An 8,695-nucleotide genomic window follows, 5' to 3' on the forward strand; every position below is an offset into this window, starting at 1 on the left:
GATGCTTAAACCTAAGGAAAATAGAAGTTTGAGACAGTGAAGCTATAAGGTCTTTGCTTAGTGTTTAGGAAAAAGTAAGTAATTATTGCATGCAGAGAATATTGAATAAGATTGAATTCAGTTTAATTTTAAAAACTATGTAAGCAAACATATTTAAATTGAGGTAAAGGTTTACAACTGAGTTTAGAGAATACCTTCATATTTATTCTGATATACAACACACCACTGCTTATATTGAAATTACAATTCCATCTATAATCATTCAAGAAATTCACTAAACTTATTTTTCTAATCTTCAGTTGTATTATATGGATAATTATTTGGTGATTTGTAATTACTCTCATATGAAAATTTTTGTGATTTAATAAAAAAATACTTTATGGGCCCAGAGAGATAGCACAGGCAGCGTTTGCCTTGCAAGCAGCGGATCCAGGACCTAAGGTGGTTGGTTCAAATCCCAGTGTCCCCTATGGTCCCCCGTGCCTGCCAGGAGCTATTTCTGAGCAGACAGCCAGGAGTAACCCCTGAGCACCGCTGGGTGTTCCCCCCCCCCCCAAAAAAAAAACTTTATAAGATGAATTACAGCAGTTTTAAGCAAAAAATTTAAGATAACTAATTAAAATGATTAATAGTACAGATAAAACATCAATTTAAAACATGCAATAAGAAGCAACAGAAATTAGAAAAATAAGATTCACACACTTACCTCATTCACAAGTAGGAAAGGTCTATTATACATGAATGTGGATTATGACAAGGTTAAATGGTCAGTCTCTTGTGATGGTACTAGAATTATAAAAATTGAAACTTAAGCAAAGGAAGTCAATAGACTAAGGTAACAGTAAGCAATATTTATACTTATTCTATCAGGTATCTAATAATAGGTATACATATCTACAAGCGAGTGTGCAAGTATACATAATATAAACATTAAAATTGCTGAACACCTATGTAATTTATTTGTTTTCCTGTTTTGATATCAAGTGACACCAGAAAAAAACCCAATGGGTGCCTTAGAAAAGTGACTGATTCAACTATTATATAGGTACAATCCTAAACATAGCACTATACCCTATAACTTGTTCTTTTATGTTTATTTAAAAACAGTAATTTGTTTATTCCATCATATTTTCACAAATTTTTGTTTGTTTTAACACACCTTACAAGTTAATTTCTATCTACATTTGCCATAGTTTATAAAGTATTTACATCTTAAAGGCTGCTAGCCCTTGAAAATATAGTTAAAAGATGCTTTGCATTGTACACATACCACAAAGACTATGCATGATATATTTATTGTTTATGAAAACTGTTTAATTAATCTATTCATTTTTTAATTTGTTCTTAATACAAATAATACAAAAATTTCTTCTTTGGGGAACACAAAATTTACTAGGATGCAGTGTGTGGTGTTCATAATGATTTCACAGAAACGATTCACGAAATGATTTCACAGAATATTTTGGGAAAATATTTCAGTATAAAACTTGATGTTTTAATTAAATTTCAGTGGAAAATATTACTGTAAATCTATAGCCTAAAATATTGTCATCACTATCTACCTATATCATTTAAATAGTATTCATCACAATTCTTCAAAAGATAAACAAACCAGAGAACAATGCCATTTAAGAATGAAGTGATAGAATTAAATAGAACTAACTGACTTATTTAAGAAAGAATTAGTGGAGCCAATGAGATGGTACAGAATGATGGTGCTTGAAATGCACTATACTGACTGTGATCTGATAGCACTTCTCATTAATATATACTGTTTTTAAAGACAGTAATAAACCCTGATCACAAAACCAGGAGTAAACCCTGAGTAAAATCATATGTGACCGCAGAACTAAAAAGAAAAACTAAAAAACAAATTGTTTTTGAGAACCATATGTAAGTCATATTTCAAATATGATTGAAATGCAGATATATTATTTCATTTATATTATTTTATATAATTTGTTACATTACTTATGTTATTTAAAATATTAGTAGCATTAGCAATATAGTAAGTTAATTGATAAAATGTTAAGTACCTGGTACAAGGATAAATAGTATAGAGTAACTACTTTAAAATAAAAGAAAAGTTAAAGAGGAAAGTTAAATATTTAACAAATATTCACTGATAATTAATATAAAGCATATGGTTGCAGGATATGGGATGATACAAATGACATGTAACTTATGGTCATTTCTTTAAAATTACTTATGAGCATATTATATTTGTTAGAAGAATTATTAATTCAAAACTATGAAAGGGAAAATATTATAGTTATCTTTTTATGAATAAAATACTATCCACAAATATTTTCCTGAGATAATTTTTTGGTGAAAACTTCACCTTATAAGAGGGAAACACAGGACTATTATATACATAAAATACATATATATGTCTATATGGACAGACATAAATCAAAACAAAAATACAAACACATTTTGTCTTAGAAATGAAAGGATGTTTCTAAGTTCACTAACCTTGATTTATTTAGTACAAAAACATATTATTTTTCTGGTGACCACTACTATTTTTGGTCAATGGAATTTTTAAAGTTGTTAAAATATATTGTTAGCAAGCAGAGCACTGAAACTTGCGGGGACATTGGATAAATTAAGATAAGGATAAAGAGGCCATAATTAGATAATAAAACATGTAATTAGAATAGACGAATTTAAGAACAATTTCTGATAATGTAGTCAAAGAGAAAAGGTATAGCTTTGAGATTATTTCTATTGATAATTCAATTTATCCTGTCTTGAATACTCATCTAGCATGGAAAGGTCACATATGGAAAATGTAGATTGGGGGTGAAAGTGAGGGATATACAAACACATAAAGCGCATGCAGTTTTGTTTATAGTTTCAAATGTGAAATTTTATTATGATTTCATATACTCTCACATGAGGATATAAATGCTATCAATGTGAATAACATATGACATTTGCAACCTAAAATTTCAATAATTTAGTAAAATTATTTGTGAATGTGGAATCTGGAATTGAACCCAGGACTGCACACACAAAATGCAGGTGCTCTACCACTGAGCTATATCCCACATCCCAGTCTTTTGTAAAATGATTTAACTCAATTATAGCTATAATAAAAAATTGGCTATTAAATAAATAAAAAATTTGAGAAAGAGAAAACAAGAAAGATAGCAGAAAATCTATAGAAACAAAAAACAAAGAATACATAGAATAAAAGGAAAAGAAAGATCTTAAATAGTTTGGTTGCCATTTGGAAACTTAATTTCTAGTTTTAGCAACCTAAACCTATCTTCTATGAACTTCTCTTTGCTGTAATAACTTACTGCTTTTAGGTCTTCATCTAATAAGTACAATGATCAGAAGAGTCTTCAATGACACTGGGAGCGAAGACACCTAAAACAGACAATAGTATACATCAGGCTCACACATAGTATATGGAACATGTATTCCCCCTCACAGCGAAAAGCTAAAAGGCAGCTTACAAGTTGTTCCATCTCTTGTACTTCTTCTGAGGACTGGGCAGGTGTTTTTGTAATGTCTTGGGAATTACAGGGTCCATTGAGAGAATAAGTTCAGATTAAAAACAACAATACTTTTGTAATTTATATATATATGTATGTATATATAAGTTAGTTTATCAACATTATTGCTATGAGCAGTCAATAGTTTGTAATAGTAAAAATTAATATCCTGTATGAGTGTGTGTATTCACTCAGAATAAAGTGTGTGTATTTACTCAGTATAAAGCAGATATTGGCCTGCTCAAGTTTATTTCAAAAACGTGATAAAATGGATATAATTACTAACCTAGTATCTATATTTAAATGGGTGAACTATTAAAATAAAATATAAATGTTCCTTAGTATCACTTAACAGAATCCTAATAACTTTGTCTAAATAATAAAAGATAATGTCCATGTCCTATGCATCTTTTTTTACAAAACTATAAAAGTTTATTAGAAAGTAGAGGAGAAAGGAAAAACAACTCCCCACGTGAGGAGGAATTTATCATAGGACTTAGTTCTGCAACCTTTATCTCTCCAGAGATAAAACAAAACTTTAACTGACTACATTTTTATATAATCATAATATTCACTCTTATAACTCTATTCAAATGTATGTTCTTGTATTTTCTAGTAGTTCGTTCTAACTAATCAATTATAAAATCAGTTAAAGTGGTTACCATTGGCATGTTTGCATGGCTTGGGTGCAATGTATTTTAAATGTTGAAAGTTGATTCCTTTTTTCTTCCTAATAATACAAATATATGAACCATAGTCGTAGCTTGCTTTGAAGCTTCCACATCCACTTTGAAGAGGGCCCATTCACTGATCAGTCATACTAAATGTATAAAAAGTAGGCTGCCCTCACCCTGAAGTCTCCATTTATTTTAAAAATACTAGCTCACACAACGCATTAATTAATTAATTAGTGTGAAGTAATTTTTCTTTTCTCCTTCTTTTATGTTTTGTGATTTCTCCTATTGCTTGAAGTCCTCTTGTGATTGAGGTAACTAAGTCAAAAATAGAATAACTCACAGATGTTCCAGATTAACACTATATGTTCCAGATTAGCACTATAAAGGTCATGTGGCAACCCAAAATGAAAACAACTTAATAAGAACCTTCATTAACCTTAATTAACTATTAACTCATAACTGAATTTCCTGCATCTCAAAGACAAAAAACAACAGTGAATAATTTACTAGATAGCAAAACTGTTGTCAATGCCTGAGACTTTATGGTAATTTTTGAATAAAAAACTTACCTTGGTGGGTAGTTTGACTGTGACATCTGAGTTTAGTGGGTCTTGAATAAATTGTGTCCTAATGCAGAAAAGTGAAAATTTTGTAACTAGAAAAAAGTCTCCACAAGAGAAAAATAATCAAAAACCTACAAATAATCACTGTCTAATTAATTCACTCACTTCTATCACTCTCAGCCTAAACTGATGGAATATTGTGGGTTTAAATTTTCATGAATGATGTCACTTAAGAAAAGAAGAAAAAAAGTAAAGTAAAGTGCCAATATTTACATTTGGAAGGTTTGGAGCTTTTCCTGAGTTATCCTGAAACAACCAAAAATATGATGCAGTCATCTATAAAATGGAAGATGTCCTTTTAAAGGTTTTAGGTAAAATGTTTTAGGCAAAAAAGACTTCCAAATGTGTAAGGGGTGAGTGGGGTGGATAAACTGCTAATCCTATAATCTAGAGGGAAATGAAAGAGGAATGGTATTACAAAGGCTTCCAGGGAAGCTGTACTTATAAATTCTTTCCGAACTGGAGAGATATTTCTTGATATTATATTCGATCTTTCATGAGAAATTTAATTCTTAACTATCACTGAGAATGTTAGATGAGACCCATCTGCCCAAAATTAACAGTCAATGACATTATTATTATTATTTTTTTGTCCCCCAATTCACAATACATACCCGGCAAGGGGCCTGTGTTGAGGTGTATATGGGGTGCCTTTACTGTACCTCCTCTTTCTATACAGCCAGTGTAAAGAACACAGCCTGTGGTAAGAATTGGGAGGCCTTATTTTATCTTTTTTTTTTTTCTTCAGGGCAAACTAAAGTTTTTTTTTTTTAAGTAAGAATTCATTTAAAGGACAAAACTGATTAACATAATAAGGTAAACTAATATAACATAATATAGTGACATAACATAACATATAATATAATTAATATAATAATAATACATGTAAGTCAAAGAAAGTTTCTGATTAAAAACACAATTTTTTTTTCCATAATGGCTTACATATCTTTCACTGTAGTATTTTGGGTACATATTCACATTAAATCAGGGGAATACCCATCACCTAATATGCCCTCTTCTCAATCAAAAATCAAATATACTGAAAATAGGCAGAGTCCTGTCTAGAGGCTTCCAAACTCAGTTTGAGAGAGGATGTGAAAAAAGTAATTAAAATACCACAACAATACACACACACACAAAAAAAAAATATCGAATTAAATAACCGATAAGCACCACAACAATAAAGACAGGCACCACACAATAATCTCGGTTCTGAAATCAAATCATACTCAAGTGCAAAAAGAAAGAGAAAGACAAAACAAAATAAAATAAAATAATATTGGAGACATCAACCGTAATCTCCACACCAAAATAAAGATGTCAAAAAAAAAAAGATCATTTATTCTCCTCTTGCTGCTTTCGTGGTATGTGGAAGACTTCTACTTTATCTTGGATGGTAAAATCAGACCTGTTTCTAGAGATCTTGGTGGCTGTGAGGATCAGGGAATGGAGTTTATGAAGTCTTTCTTTGTGGTTCTAGCAGTTATGCTTCTTCAATGTCCTTTTTTTGTTTTTTATGTATTCTAGGTGTTTCAGAATAGTGCTACCATTCTGTGTTTTTCTTTTGTCTTCTGACTTACTTCGTTTAACATAACATGATCTAGGTCCATCCACGTTGCTGCAAAGTCTGTGATTGTATCATTTCTAACTGCCATATAATATTCCATTGTATATATGTACCACATTTTAATGATCCATTCATCTGTTGTTGGACATCGAGGTTGGTTCCAAGATTTGGCTATTATACTGAGTGCTGCAATAAATAGTGGGGTGCATACATATTTTGGAATGAATGTCCTTCCATCTTGGGGATATATGCCTAGGAGAGCAATTGCTGGGTCAAATGGCAGCTCAATTCTGAGTTCTTTGAGCACTCTCCAGACTTTTCTCCATAGATGTTGGACCAAAGGGCATTCCCACCAGCAATGAATGAGAGTTCCTTTCATACCACATCCTCTCCAACAAAGGTTGTTCCCATTATTTTTGATGTGAGCCAACCTCACTGGTGTGAGGTGGTATCTCATTGTTGTCTTGATTTGGATCTCCCTGATGATGAGTGAAGGTGAGCATGTTTTCATGTGTTTGTTGGCCATCCTTCTCTCTTCCTCAGAGAAATGTCTATTCATTTCGTCTCCCCATTTTTTTATGGCTTCGTTTGGTTTTGAAGGACTCAGGTTTCTGAGCGCTTTGTATGTTCTAGATATCAGCCCTTTATCTGATATATCAAGTGAAAAGATTTTTTCCCATTCTGTTAGCTGTCTTCTTGCATTAAGTAGGGTTTCTTTTGCCATGCAGAAGCTTTTTAGTTTGATATAGTCCCATTTGTTTATAGTTGATGCTAACGTTTTTGCCATTGGTGCTCCATTCTCAAAGACCCTTTTAATATAAAGGTCTTCGAGTGTTCTGCCTATTTTATTCTCGATAAACTTTATAGATTCAGGTCTGATTTCCAGATCTTTGATCCATTTTGAGTTGACTTTTGTATAAGGAGTGAGATATGGGTTGATTTTCACTTTCGTGCATATGAGTTTCCAGTTGTACCAACACCATTTGTTGAATAGGCTTTCTTTGTTCCATTTCATATTCTTGCCTCTTTTATCAAATATTAGTTGGCTATATATCTGGGGGTTTATGTCTGGGAATTCTGTTCTAATCCACTGGTCTGAGGTCCTGTCTCTGTTCCAGTACCATGCTGTTTTTATTACTATGGCTTTATAGTATAGTTTCAAGTTAGGTAAGGAGATACCTCCCAACTTCTCATTTTTCAGAATGTGTTTAGCTATCCTGGGTCTTCTATGGTTCCAAATGAATTTTATAATTGATTGTTCTATTTCTTTAAAGAATTGTGTCTGGATTTGGATAGGGATTGCATTAAATCTATATAGCAATTTGGGTAAAATAGTCATTTTGACTATGTTAATTCTACCTATCCATGAGGATGGGATGTTCTTCCATTTCTTTAGATCGTCTTCAATTTCTTTCTGAAGTGTTTTGAAGTTTCCCGGGTATAGATCGTTCACTTCTCTTGTAAGGTTGATTCCTAGGTATTTGATATTTTTTGATACTATCTTAAATGGAATTGTATTTTTAATCTCTCTCTCCTCAACTTCATTGTTTGTATATAAAAACGCTACTGTCTTTTGTGTATTGACTTTGTATCCAGCCACTTTACTGTATTGGTTGATTGTTTCTAGGAGTTTTTCTGTGGATTCTTTAGGGTTTTTGATGTATATCATCATATCATCAGCAAATAGAGCTAGCTTGTGTTCCTCTTTCCCTACTTGAATTCCTTTGATTCCCTTCTCTTGTCGGATTGCTATTGCTAGGACTTCTAAGGTTATATTGAATAAGAGTGGAGAGAGTGGACAGCCTTGCCTAGTTCCTGACCTTAGTGGGAATGCTTCTAGCTTCTCGCCATTAAGTATAATGTTGGCTGTAGGCTTTTCATAAATAGCTGTAACTATCTTAAGGAAGGTGCCTTCTAACCCTATTTTGCTAAGTGTCTTTAACATGAACATAAAAAAACCTCAAGTACAAAGGAAAGGACATAAGAATCAAACCAGATCTCCCATTTGAAGTAATTCAAGCAAGAAGACAGTGGAATGATGTATTTAAACGACTGAGTGAAAGAAATTTCCAACCCAGGGTCCAATACCCAGCAAAACTATCATTCATATGGGAGGGCAGACTAAAAACATTCACAAATATGAACGAACTTGAACTATTTGTGCAAACTAAGCCGATCCTAAGCGACTTACTCAGAGACGAATTACACAATCCAAACCCCCGATTGTAACAACAACCACGCCACACAATACAACTGCACAACAGTCCTCTCTATCAATAATTTCCCTAAATGTTAATGGACTAAACTCTCCAATAAAAAGAC

At 32.2% G+C, this 8,695-nt stretch overlaps 1 non-coding gene across 1 annotated transcript; it reads right to left on the bottom strand.

The window, feature by feature from the left end:
* Positions 1-5,393: 5,393 nt before the first annotated feature.
* Positions 5,394-5,526, bottom strand: LOC126019352 (small nucleolar RNA SNORA51). The gene has a single exon (XR_007499078.1). It is a non-coding gene; the product is annotated as a small nucleolar RNA SNORA51 (small nucleolar RNA).
* Positions 5,527-8,695: the final 3,169 nt, after the last annotated feature.

The sequence above is a fragment of the Suncus etruscus genome, chromosome 9 (assembly GCF_024139225.1).
Source record: "Suncus etruscus isolate mSunEtr1 chromosome 9, mSunEtr1.pri.cur, whole genome shotgun sequence".
NCBI lineage: Eukaryota > Metazoa > Chordata > Mammalia > Eulipotyphla > Soricidae > Suncus > Suncus etruscus.